Below are 15152 nucleotides of genomic sequence, written 5' to 3'. Positions count from 1 at the left end.
CCGAAATCTTTTGCTTGGAAGCCATCTAGAAATCGTCTTTTCTCCGTCTTACTTTCAAAGATTATTTTTACTCAATTGTTGTGGTTCAGGTGATATATAGTCATTTTGTGTTGGGAATTCGTTGTGCAATTACTCTTTTCAGGACCAGTGGTCCTATTTTCTGTAGCCTGCATTAAAAATGGCTACTGAGAAAACTTTTCGTTCTTTTTCTTTCTGATCATTATTGTCTATTGATTGTTGAGTTTTCTTCCGATTATGATGTGTAGTTGTTTCCCTGGATAGCACCGTGGTTCTATCTGTAGCTTGTGTTCCTTCTATTCTTTTCTGTTTTCTTCCTGTCCACTTTTACATCTATTCTCTTCTTGGATCTTGTCTTGGTTATGTAGCCTCCGTGCTTGTAGTTTCATGGGCATATCTGTGAAGCAGCAACTATTCACATCTATTTTTTGAGTATTGCTTTGTCTACAAGTAGTTGAGCAGTTCTTGCGATCCCGTAGTGTAGGAGATTTCGCGGCTTCGCAATAGCTATAGACTGATTAGGTTATCCCGTAGCTGGAGAGAACGTAGCTTCTGGGGGCAAGTCTTCTTCAGAAAGTGGGAAAGCGGTTCCCTTTCAGGAGTGTTTTGCGTCGACTTCAATTACGATAACTGGAAGGTTCTCATTGTTTCCCTCTATTTGTTGGTTGATCTTCTACGTGTAATATTTCTTGTCGTTTTTGCTTATAAGGCTTCTACTCCTTATGTTCTGTGGCGTTTCCATATTATTTTATTCCAGCGTGTGCCTTACAAGGGCTCTAACACTTTGTTGCTCAGCTACCAGTAATTTACAAAGGGCGAAGGTATTAGTTTGTTTTCTTCCTGTCTGCAGCCCCTTGGTATAACACCACAAGGTATCCAGAGCGGGTCTAGGTCAAAACCCCCACAGCCAAAACCCCCACACTCAAGAAATGTCAAAACGCCCACACGATCGGTCATAACTCCCACACAAATGGACAAATCTCCCAAATGCACGAACGGTCAAAACCCCCACAGCCAAAACCCCCACACTAAAGAAATGTCAAAACGCCCACACAAATGGACAAAACAGCCACACATAGCAACGGTCATAATCCCCACATAAATGGGCAAAACCCCCACACAAATGGTCAAAACTCCCACATGCAGAAATTGTCACAACTGCCACACAAATGGACAAAACCCCCACACAATCGGACAAATCCCCCACACTCTGAAATGATCGTGATTGCACGTCTTTGTTGCGGCCACTTTAGTGTTTCTGTCATTAGAAAACAGTGCAAGAAGAATAGTTGCAACATCAATTTAAGTGGAATAAAAATGTTATTAAAAAGTACAAGGGCAAGACATGCAATCAGGATCATTTCAGAGCGTGGGAGATCTGTCCGATTGTGTGGGGGTTTTGTCCATTTGTGTGGCAGTTGTGACAATTTCTGCATGTGGAAGTTTTGTCCGTTTGTGTGGGGGTTTTGTCCATTCATGTGGGAATTGTGACCGTTGCTATGTGTGGCTGTTTTGTCCATTTGTGGGGAGTTATGACGGTTGGAGGTTATGACCGATTACCAGTGTGGGGGTTTTGGCTGTGGGGGTTATGACCGTTCCTGTATTTGGGAGATTTGTCCATTTGTGTGGGCGTTTTGACATTTCTTGAGTGTGGGTGTTTTGGCTGTGGGGGTTTTGACCGGTTCCCTCCAGAGCTACACAGTTGCAGGTGTATATATGTGTAGTTGTTTAGGTGTCTAACTGGAGTGTCGTTCCGTTGGGATAGGCTTAACCTATTTGCTATCTGACTGTCGACAAGACGTGTGCATGCAAAAGTGCCTACTCTAAGCTCGGCCACTCAAGAGGAACAGGAGAGCAAATAGTTACATTGGCTAATTGGCTGATTGGCTGTTGTTGTGGTTACGAAAAATGACTTTTTTGAATGTCTTTTTTGTTCCTGAAACGGGCCGACCATATACGTGGTATGAGAAAGTCGACGAGCTATGATAACTTCTTGAATTACTGCGCACCACCGTGGAACTCATCGTTGAGAACAGCAATGGCTTGTATAGTAGGCTAAATACTGTCCTAATACAGGTATTAAATTATAAATGTTTTATGCGTGGTTAGAAGCTAGGAATTATGACACTTCAGTTGGTTAATATAGGATGGCATTGGTATGATAGAGTAGTAGTGAAACACCAACGACGTCTTCGAATTTTAAGTCGAACTACTACAAGTCTAAACGTTATCCCGATGGCAAGTATTCGCTCATAGCAAGCAGCGACAATACTATATGTTTTCACTTAATACTTCACTTTGAACGTCACATGTCATTTCCTCGTGATTTCCTCCATTGCAAATTATCTCTTCCATCAATTTTATGTGAATAATTGCACTTGAGATTCGCGATCTCCTTAGCTGTTTGTTGATTTATCAATTTGACAAACATGCGTTGCAATGAAAACTCGTTGTGCGTTTTTTACTAATGTATACAAGTATACACAATATTGAACTCTCTGCACTCTATATACTACAAGTGTCCTTGATAGTAAACTCTGTAATTTAGATTTATAGCAGGTAATATTATTGTAAACCTAAGTGCAAGTAATAAAGTAGAAGGAATGAAGTATCTGACACATCAAGGAAGCAACGAACAATAAATTGCGTATTGCATAATCCATACATCATGGACGTGGGAAGAAATATATGTTTATATGTTTTGCACTACATATCTCGAATAAAATCTTCAAACTATAAGCTGTATGAAGTGAAGGATTATTGATAGTCTGTTTTCATTCGTATGGAACAAACTGTCTGGTGTAGGCGCCGTTAACTATATGCAATGACCAACCTTGGTGACACTGAAAGTCGATTTTCAACACCTGGAGTTGTTAGAACACGTTTTGAGTTTCTTCGATGCTGATACTTTGCATGTTCAGTTATCAAACATTCAGATGAGGTAACTCAACAAATGCAGTTTATTTTGATGCTTGCATTCTGACCTTTAAAACGACGCTCTTTTCCTCGAAAACTCAAAATTTATTGAGTTGTCACTCTTGAGAAATTTTGTTATGGTCCTCATATACATAAGCAACTCTCAAGAGGTAGTACCCTGTCAAATTTAAATTTTCTAAGAAACAAGAATTTTCAGTTAAGTGAAATATTAAGCATAAAGATACAATACAATTCTTGCAATATCTTGGAAACAAAATGTGATATTTTTCTTCCGAAATATCTTAAACTTCGAGAACCAAGCTCCAAGCTTGGTTCCGAGAATGAACTATCAATTAAGCTCAAATATTGTGACAAATCAATTTAAAAAATACTTTATTTCTACATGTTACAAAAATTTGTTTATAGAAACTATTAATAATCAACAACTAGTATTACGAATTTAAGTCACATAGCCGATATAGTTTAGATCAAGCTGATCTAATGTTTATTTTTTATGCCTAAAATTTACATAAATTAAATTCACAGTAAAACGAGTTATTGAAAACGAAATCAAATGAAATCTTTCATTTTAACGCCACACGACTATGTCCTTTAAGGGCTAAGGGAGACGGATGATTAAGGCAAGGGAATGATAATGCAAGAAGTAGTGAAATGAGAGAGTGAAAGGAAACAGGAGTACCCAAAAACTCGGGGACTGATGTTGTCCACCATGAACTTATTTGTTCGGGATCGGACCAGGGAACCCACACACCACAGATAAGCGCTCTACCACTGAGCCACGGTGCTCCCAAAACGAGACATTAACTTATGGGTGATTGATTCAAGTCAATGATTGTGAATGAATTTGGTAGATATGAGGAGATCCGCGATGACATGGTCGGTGCAGCGTCCACTTACACACAAATGTAGTGATTTGTCGTCGATTTCCTGTGAAAGCCGAAATAATTTTGTCATTATATACTTCGTTCAAAAGGTGACGCAAGAATTCGAAAGAACTTTGTATTCTGAGTATTCGTACAAAGCTGCAAGATAAGGGTGACTTGTGCATGTTACTGGTTACATCAACGCCTAGATAATTGTAGTAAATGTGGGGGTTTTACTCCTACAAAGCCCTTGGGTTTCTATGGAATGTCCCTCACCTTACTGATTTAGTAGAATAAGGAGGATCGAAATGAGAGAGCCCCGAGAAAATCCAAGAAAACGGCATCTTTAAAAATTCTCAAATTCCAAATCCACAAATATTTAAAGAAATCCGTATACGTTGACAGCGACCATGCGCTTTGAAGCTTACAATGTGACTTATGAGTTGGAAAATCCCACATATCAAACGATTAGCCCACGTTCATCATTTTCTTGATAGAAAAGAGGAATTACATCAGGTATGGATCAGCCAAGTATAGCGCCATCTATTTCTTCTTTCTTAAACAAATTAGACCGACATTACTCTGGAATTTACAGAAAACTTTAATATTACTCACAGGTTACCTTTTACTATTGTTCTTATATTTTTGTCTTTTAATATTTTGCTAGTTATAAGAAATACTTGCAAGATTCCAAGCTTGATGAATTCGGCCTCAAGTTGTTAAAAATCGTGTTAAAATTGAACATTTACAGCAGAGCTTAAGAAAGGGTTTCCTTGCCTATCTTTCTATTTTTATTATCTGAGCAATGTTTCCCACGCAACTTCTTTGCAATGTTTAATGTAATTCCATAACTTGTCTGAGAATTGCGCTTTCTTCGTCTGCAGATTTTATCCTAAACTCTTAAAGATAAAGTAACTTTCTAAAACAGAATCTTTTAAATTCTTTATTAATGCTAATTTCAGAAAAGTTTTCACTGTTTTTATATTGTTTGCGTTTATGCACAATTTTAATATAATTTAAGTATTGTTGTTGAAAAAGACTTATTTGCATAAATATTATTTTAAATGCGTATTTGGACATTAAGTGTCAAAAAAATATATGGACGAGATGGCCATTTTCCTCCACACAAGTCCCCAATGTTAGGTCATCAGCATATTCAACAACCCAATTGCCATTCAAGAGCTTTCCTACTTAGTATTTCTTCCCACACTTATGATAACTTCTAAATCTAAATTTGACAGGCTTGGGCGAACATAATGGTTAGTGCAACTTTCGGTGAAATTGAGTGTCAATTTGTATGGATTAAACCATAGAACAGTGCGCAGGTAGTTTAATTTTGAAATTACACAAGGTGAAGCTGAAAAATGTGCGCAAATTCCGGAAGGTGATTCGTGACATCGAAAGAAGACAAAAAAATAGTGCTCTTGCATGTCAAATTCCACGTGATGTAAGAGTGACAGGGATGCCAAATGGGAATCGACAATTGAATTCTGACAATTGGAACGGAACAGAAAAATATGCACAATCTATTTGAAGTGATTCATGACATCAAAAAACTAGATAAATGTGGCTATGAACATAAGCAAAATGGTGTATTAGGTACATTAGACGTTACATACAACGTCTTCGACTTAAGACTCTTCCCTAAGTTAACCCAAACTTTTTGAATTTTAACGTAGAATAACTTAATGCAAAGCAAAATATCATGCAATTATGAAGTGTTGCAGACAGTATTGACGAAACAGTATTAAGTAAACAAAAAGAAGTCAACAAACGTTTTATTAGGGTAGAAAATTCGGCGCACAGTTTGTGACGTCGTTTGTGACACCCAAATTTATGCAGTGTACAAAAGACCTTAAAAGTAATTATTTCTTTATGTAACAGCATTTTGCAGACACTATCTGACTAACTTTCTAATGTTTCTGATGTTCTTATTGTCTTTAACATATTTATTAATATTATAAAACATAGGAATATACTTAGTGAAAGCTATTAAGTATTAATGAAATAACGGGTAAGTATTAGTATATTGGAAACAAAGATTTTTATTTTAAAAAAATGGATATGCTAATTTGTTACAAAGTTTTGGTGCTTAAGTGTAATTATAAGAAAAAGCCTTGAAAGTGTAATCAAGAGGAACTATTAATATGTGTTTTCTTTTTTTTATATAATAACTTGTCCTAAGAGACAAAGGTGAGATAACCTAATGGGACATTTAATTGAAAAAAAAATCATAAGTTAAGCACCTAATTTCAAATTCATGACTGATAAATTTTGTAATATGATGGGGATTCAGGCTGGCAAGAGAGTGAGTGGAAAGGGAGTCAAAAGAGACATCGAGAAACATAATTTAAGCCATGTGCGAAAAAACCAACCTTTACTTTGGTTGAGAGGGTATCATTTGCTTATGTAAGGCTCACTGTTTACCATATGTAAAATTTGGTTTAAAAAAACAGTCTGAGCTTTTTTAGTTTTGGTCTCCATACTTAAATAGTTTTGTGGCAAGTAACTCAGAAAATGAGCACAAAGCATTATTAATATTATTTTGTATAAGCTTATGTTCTCTCTATTTTATTAATTCTCTTTATGTTCATAAATTTATAATTAAGCATTTCGAGGTGAAACGGTTCTTTTACTTGACTTCTACAAAAAAAGAAGAAAAAAAAGATGATGAAGAAGCAGAAGAAGAACCCACCTCTTATGCACAGTTCTAACAGCTTGGGATACTGTTTGCCAGAAAAATAATATAATCTAAAAAGAACTACCCCACTGGACTAAATATTTTATTAATCATTTCCATTAATCATTAGGAATATCTCCTGATACTGAGAACATTATATTTACTAAGTATACTTGAGGATATGACTAGGGTTTGTAAAGTTTCGGAAAAACTGCTAATTAAGAATTATCGGACAAAATATTGAGAGATTGAATGACAAGTGAATAGCGTTATTGTATTTTGATTACTGTGATGTACGAAATGGTTGATAGTGGAACTCTTGTTAATGTCTGGAATTGAGCCATAAGTGGCTGATGGAAGATGAAGGACAGAAGCCATATGTGGCTGAAATTAAAGTATTAATTGTGGTATATTGGGAGCAATGTAGATTTATATAATACAATAAATAAAGAAGCTTGTAGAAAAGTGTTTGCCTTCTGAACTGGAGTGGTTGGAAAGGGTGTGTACATGTACCGAGTAACATATATAACGATATTAGAGATTGAAAGCAACCCTAGAAGAGGTTTTATATTCGTTAGTAACCTCTAGTTAAGTGAGACAGTTAATTTACTAACTCTCAGTATTTAAAGATTTACAACTCAACAGATACTAGTGCAATATATGTTCCCCATTTCATTTTGTCGGTACTGAGACATTTAATCAACAAGAATAAACACCAAGCAGTGCTTTGTGTTTTATGCTTCACATTGTGGTGCACGAACTCATCAGTTTTTCATATTTCAGAGAACTTGTTTCTCCATACGTGTATCACTTTCTCTTGCCCAATTTCTTCCTTCGCTTTTGTGTCGCAGCTCCAAAAAGTCATTACTTATTCATCTACTTGGTTATAAAGATGAAAGCAATTCATGAACCTCTCTGGCGTGTTTGGTCAACCCGTTTCTGGTTTTCTAAAGTCCATAATACCCTTGACCCTGATGCTATCGATGATGTGGTCAGTGGTTTGTCTTCACAGCTTCTGTTGTTTTGGTAAATAAAATCAGTTTTACTTTGACAGCAGCCAGCAGAAGTAACAACTACAATGCAAACCAGATACACATATTCACGTATACATATATATACACATATATATAAAGTATGATATTCTCTGCTGTTAGGAGTGCAAAAAGAATATCATGACCTCGTAAAAACACATTTAAAATTCGTCAACACAGGTGGCTCCATCTGAATTTGTCCTTATGTGTGATTTAAGACATTAAAATTTATGGCGGTATTCATTAAATCTATATAATATCTTGATGTGATTTGGAAGAATCTCTAATGAAGAATTTCTAATTGGAAGGACTATGAATACTGACCTGAAATATTATAGATTTTGTTTTTTGAGTGCAACCATTTCAGGAGTAATCTTATCAGTTTACTAGGAAACTAAAAGTGTTTTAAAGTAAACAAACTGCTTTAAAATACATATTTTACGAGCACTTTGAGAGGCAAATCGGTGGACACGAAATGTTGGTTGATATTAGCATTCTTATTAAAACAGTGGCTTTCGAAGGGTATTATTTTCCTCCTTTCTACGGAATTGTTCCCTTTCTCCTGTGCGATTTTCAGGATTTCGATCGTATCTGAGCAAAATGAGCATCAAATTAGATTTATTCCTGCTTTCGAGGAATGTTTTATCATTTCTTTCAGTGAGTTGTTCAACAATTCCATTGAAGTAACTCAGATTACTCCAATGTCTCTTTTTCTAATAATAATAATAATAATAATAATAATAATAATAATAATAATAATAATAATAATAATAATAATAATTAAAAAGTTGAGAATGCTCCAAGATATTTATAAGAACGAACTTAAAAAGAATGGAGAGATGGACTGGGAAGGATAGCTGTGATTTTTCCTACATGTAAAAGTAAATTTTCTTATCTGTACCTGTTTCTCACAAACAATCGCAAAATGAAAAAAAATGAAATTTTTGAGTTTTACGTCCCACGGTTATGCCGGTTAGGCTAAAGGAGACGGTGATGATGAGAGATGAATGAAATGGTGGAATGAATAAAGTTTTAGGAAACGGGATAACCCCGAGAAAACCCACGCACACAATGTTTGTCCTCCACAAAGTTCACTTGGCGGGAGCAGGATTTGAACCCGGGACCCCAAGCACCAGAGGTGAACGCTCTACTACTGAGCCACCGCGGCCCCAAAATCGCAAAATATTGTCTCTCTATGACTTACGGTTCCCGAGATATGGCTCCTTAACTATCCCAAAATTCGAAATTTTTTGGCCAATATTTGGGGAACGGTGCCCAGTTGGCCAATGGCCACCGATTACTATTAGTACCAACATGTTTATCATCATCTTAGGTATTTATCAACACCAATATTATCTCTCTCTATGACTTAACGCTCCCGAGAAATGGCTTCTTAAATCTCCTGAATTTGGAACTATTTTTGGGTAAATATATATCTCGGGAACGGTAAGAGTGACGCGGAAAATTCCACCACTTCCTCAGATAGTTTTTGATGCTCTATCGAATGAAGGACTGAAAATTGAAAAATTCGCAAGTAATAGACAAATAGACACACAACACAGACATAGAGAATTCAGTAACGAACTTTTTAAGTTGGTTGAAAATTGAACATATTTTAGGAAAAAGTGGAACTCCTTCTATTTGTTCCTTATTATAATTAGAATCAACATCTCAGTATGCATAGTAAAGTGCTAATTATTCCTTAGTGTACATCAAAAATTTCGTTGTGAGGTAACTCAGTTACACCTTGCAAAGATAACGTTTATGTATATTTAGTTACAGGTCAACAAGGAAAATAGTCCGGTACCGTATCATTACAAAGCTAATGGCCAGCGCCAAACTTGTTTAAACTTGTTTTCTTTATGCTGTTAAAGATACATCAAGTGAGGAAGCCATAGTTAATTGAAGCGTATTTTTAATTTCTGTAAAATGAATGATAAGATTAAGGAAATACAAAGTTTAATATCGTGGTAAGTTTTGGTGGATACTAAAGTCATTTTAAACGAATTGGGACCACAATATTTAATTATATATGTGTGTTACAGCCTGTTAATATATTGAGAATTATTTTCAGCTACTTACGGAGAGATTTATCGATTTTTAAAAATATATATTGAAGCAATACTACGTTAGGATATGGTCCTTCTGTATAAGTAAAATAGTTACTTGAAAATATGAACATTTTCTACCTCAATAAAAGTGAAGGTTGTCCACTGAAGTGCCAACTACAGATTTTGTATGCTATTCTAATGATCTATCATTTGTCATTAATTAAAAACAATACTAGAAAATGTGATATATTTTGATAGTTACTTTTATTATATGTTTCCTGAAAAATAGTGAATAGGTAACAAAGTTATTCTTTTGTTAGAAACTATTAAAATTTAACCCTTTGATAAAACAAGTTAAAGTTAAGTTTCGTTTCCTCATGAGATGATTTGCTTCATTTCATGAAATTAGTTTTTTTGTTTCCTGGTTTTGTGCAAGTTATTTTCTTTTTCGGTCGAAATTAATTTATTGTTATTGTTTTGTCAGAGACTATTTCCTTATATTATACAAGATTAATTTTTCTTCGGTCGAAGAAAGGTAGTTTCTTCTCCTGATGTAGCACTTCGTGCTCTTCCAGTGAGAATGTTTTCTTCTTCTGAGATCGTATATTTTCTTCTCAGAAGATACAATTTTATTTCCGTATTATATTGTTTTTTCTTACGAAAATTCCTTTCTGGTTCCTAGTGATTGTTTCTCTGTTCTGTGTGGAATTATTTTCCTTTTCTTGTAATTTATTATCTATACAAGATTAATCTTTTTTATTGCAGAGTATGTAGTCCTTATTTGGAAAAGATTATTGGATCAAAATATACATTTCAATCAATTTTTTTTTTTTTGTACACCTTATATCTGGAGAACTATAGCCAAACCCAAACTATCACTTAACTCAGTATGATGTGCTTATTCCGTAGAAAATACGAAAACTCGATTTAGGGGTCGTTCAAAAATTTTGTGATCTCTGACCCAAAAATTAATTATTGGCCAAGATCGCAATATTTTGGTCCTTCTTGGGGGTTACTAAAATTCTTGTTTTTTTTTTTTTTTAATGGGTGGAAATCTTTCCCCTTCTGATGAACATTTTCCCTTTTTCTGGTGATGATTATTTTCCCTCTTTGGCGATTATTGTAATTATCCTAATGGAGATTAGTTATTATTACTATTCTATAATTATTACTTCAAGAAATGTCGAAGTACATACTAATCTAAAATTCTTTCTATCTCTGTCTCATTTTCTTCTTTCTTTCTTACGCGTTTGAATTCTACCGGCTAGTTTTGTTTTTTAATAAACTGATGAACGGGTATTTATTTATTATTTTGTTGTTTATGAAGGTATGATATTTGACATATCAGTAATGATATGATTCTATTGTAGAGTCTGTTTGCGGTTGGTAGAAAAACAAGCGCATTAATTTTGTGAAAAAGTATAATAAGGGATACTTGTTAAAAAACAAAATCATTCTATGCATACCAGCACACCGGTAGTAGGAGGATGGATTAAAAAGCAATGCCTCCCTAGCTATTATTGTGTTTTTATTACAGTTACTGAACTGTCTATGCATGATATCATAGAGTTAGCCTTACTCTATTAATGTGGTCTTTTCTTTTTTACATTGTCTGATTAGAACTGTTCATGTGAAGCTAAAAGAAAGAGTCTTCATTGAATTTCTGGCAAAAGAAGGTTGTCCACTAAAGGAAATTCATAATTGCTTGTAAAGTGTTTATGGAGACTTTCTAATGAACATCAGCTATGTGCAGCGTTGGGTGAAGAAGTTTCGAAATGGAGAAGATAAATTGTAGATAAACCGAGAAGCAGTAGATCGACATCAGAAGCAGATGCAAAACCGACAACGTGCTGATAAATTAATTCGAAGAGACAACAGGCACATTACAAATCAGAATGTTGCTGATACATTGAACATCTCGTATGGTTCTGGCCAAAGTATAATTACTGACTTGGAATATCCCAAAGCCACAGATTCAATAACTTGGACGAAGTTAAAACAGCTTTAAAATCATGGGTCAAGAAGAAACCCCTTGATTTTTCCAAAATGGTTTTAATACCTGTGTTCTACGATGGCACAAATATAATCAAAATCATGGAGACTTTCTTGAACGGTAGGTTTCTATAGAGGAGAGTATGGGCTATAATCTGTAATACATTTTTGCTGTTATATGTTCATTAATAGATGTTTTATGCCACAGGATACATTAGGTTTCGATCCACCCTCGTAATTTATTTCCAATCTATCAGCAGGCCGGAACCCCCTCCCTGAGGAAAGTAATACGAAAGTTTTATATTTTGATAGAGCTATACTTTAATCTCAAGAAGACAAGATTATATTAACAACTTTCTTTAAACAAAACACAGAGTTTAACATCCCATGATTATGCTCCAAGGATAAGATAGATAATGATAACGGTAATGAAGGAAACTGTAGAGTGAAGAAGTTGATAGGAAATGGGACAACTCCGAAGAACCCCAAACATACGGCATTTGTGCAGCACAAAACTCACTTGGCTCGAGCTGCGATCAAACTAGGGACCTCATGCAGCACAAATGAGCACATTATGTCAGAACCAGCAGGGTCCTATATTAAAATCTGTAATGCAGAAACCCTATTATTATGTAATGCTACTTATAGTACAATAAATTATACAGTAATTTATAAGAGGAGAGTGTAACTCCTACATGCTACCATAGACTTCAGCCTAGTCATGTTCAGTAGGCACTAATCTGAACCTGCAGGAACTGATTTAGCTAACAAGTAATGAACATGAACAGGTCGTCCAAATGAAACCTAGTCTATTCGATAAGCATAACAAAGATGTGTTCATGTACAAAAAATTAGGTGTCATGAACAATGGAGTAAGTCCCTAGGGCCCATTAACCCTGTTAGTATAAAGAAAATCGTACTCGCAGTGAAATAGCTATTGCATCAATACTGCTCATCGGAATGTAATGGTTTATAGTTCATTCTCTTCAGTATGAAACAAGCTTTCCAGAGGTGCTATATATTTTGGCCCATAACGTACTTCAAAGGGGAAAATTGGCAGAATGTCGGGATATTCCCTCCAAAAATCCCTTCCATCAACTTTGGCCCCCTCTGGAGTGGTCCCGGGTAAAAGCATACAATCCAAGCGTATCTCAAAAATTATAGGGGATAAGAAATGAGTGTACCAAGTTTTGTTTTGATAGACGGAATAGGTATGAGGGAAAAGGTTGTATACCAATACGCTCTGTACATACAAAACCGAACCTATGACAAGTTTATGTCCGTTCCTTGTAAGTAATTAAAGCATTTTTTTCTCTAATACTATATTGAATGATGAAAGGACATTTCGGTGAAAGGAAATTAAGAAGAGTAAGTTAGTTATGTAAATAAAATAATGTGAAACGTTTACGTTTACGCTAGATATCTGTCAGATAAATCGAAAAGTGAGGACAAAACGTACAAAATTGTGTCAAGGGAGAGTGTTACAGTGGAACTGTACCATCAACAACTATCACCTTTCCCTTTAGACAATGGTTGGAAAGGGTCAACCCTAGAAACCAGTTTCCCCCGTGAATGACAAAACAGTGACTGCTCTTGAAAACGAAGTCATCAAAGAAGAAGAAGAAGAAGAAGAAGAAAGATAAGAACAGAACACAGAAAGAGAGGGATAACAAAAAGAAGTGTGAGGAAGACAAAAGCTTACCGTGAGTTTTTTCCTTCAATAATTTAGAGATTACTGACCCGGAAATCCACCTATTTCAAATGCGTCACATTCAAGAGTTGGCAGGTCAATGCCATACAGCAGAGTAGTTGTCAAGCAGAGACAATGTAGCCAGGTTCTTTATTTCAACTTATTTGTTTATTTTTCTGCTGTTTTTTCTAGTAGTGAACACGAAACAAAATGTGGCCTATGTTTAGCAGAAGGGGTCCATTTTTTTAAAAAAAATATTACAATTTTCGTAATTTCTGTTCACATTCGGTTAGTTTAGGGTAGGTTAGGTTATGTTAGGTTAGGTTAGTTTATGTTATATTAGTGTATGGATACTTTTCCCGCATAATTTCCCAAAAATATGATAGAATTTCGCTTATTTCTGCTAATATTAGGTTAATTTAGGTTAGTTCAGGTTACCTTAGGTTAGTTTATGTTAGGTTAGGTAGATTTGGTTACGTTATGTTACATCTAAGTACTTGCATCATTCATTTCTCCTGTAAATTTTGTGTTTTTACGTGCTTCTGGACCCTTTGTACTAAACATACTCCCAAAACATTTAATCTTTTCTGTATAATTTCCATTAGTAATCAACTGAGGAAAAACAGCATAATTTTTTTAACAACTTAAAATAAGTTACCGTTATCCAACGCACCGCATAATATTAAAACTAAATGTTAATAAATTCATAGCTGGACGTTATTCGAAATTGGAAACAAATCAATTTCAATCAATGTTTAATAATCTATTAAGCGTGTTAATTGGTTGCTGATATTATGTAGTCGAGCAATTTGAGATGTTAAACTAACAATCGTCAGAGAAGCCCATTAAGGGCTCCAGTAAAGTTGTGCAGGATCTGAATTTAGCTATCGAAAATCGACACCGACATAATATCGAAACCCGATCGACATATCGAAATATTTAATTATCGAAAAACATACAAATATTAAAACATCGAAACATCAAAATATCGAAAATGTCGAAATATTGAATCATCCTAATATCGACATATCGGTCACGAAATATTGGATATCTATATTTGGTATTTGAAAAAAAAAGTATCGATTGAGTATTGAAATATTGCAGATCCCTAGGTTCGAGTCTCGCTGAAGAGCATGGGCGTTTCTGTGTTTATGCTGCTGTCGAATTGGCTTACAAAGAATTTTAAATGCAAGATTGTTTCGTTTATTTGTTTGATTACGTTTTTAGCGTCCTTCTTCCCAGCACCTAGACTATATTAGACGTTGGCCAACAGTTTAAGATAAAACCTGAACCGCCGTAATTCGTTCAATGCTCTCCCACTGAGAGTCGAACATAGGACTACGAGCATCAATGGCGCGCGTGACTATAAACTAAACCATCAGAAAGAGCCTACATAGAATCGAGATGAACCAAGTGGAAAGACTTCCAGTTTGGACTAACTTCTTTTTAGATGGAGTAGTGTTAATGCTTTGCAATTAGAAGGTCCAACTTTTGAATCCTTTAACCAGCAATCTTGAGTCATGTTTTTGCAATATTTTCTTCCGTTCCACCGGAAATTGGCGTGATTGTAACGTTAAACAAAGTACCCTTGCTAACTTAATTTTTTTTTCAATTTAAATAGACCTTTCGTGCAGTATCTAAATCGATTAAATAAAGTAAAGCCATCTTTACTATAAATGTTTTATAGAAAAATTGAGTGTCTATTCAGCAAAGGATTATGTCAAGTATAAGGAATAAAAGCACCTGAACAGCGTAAAAGATTATTGTGGCCATAATTGCTTGGGTTTTGTAGAAAGGTCTTAGTATAATTCTCAATCTATCTTTTTACTCGTGCTTCCTAATTTGTAGTTTGTTAATCATAATCTATTGATCTAAAAGAACAAAACTAGA

Source organism: Thermobia domestica, chromosome 15 (assembly GCF_964235325.1).
Source record: "Thermobia domestica chromosome 15, izTheDome1.hap1.1, whole genome shotgun sequence".
Classification (NCBI taxonomy): Eukaryota; Metazoa; Arthropoda; class Insecta; order Zygentoma; family Lepismatidae; genus Thermobia; species Thermobia domestica.
The sequence above is the reverse complement of the archived record's forward strand: the minus strand, read 5'-3'. Positions refer to the sequence as shown.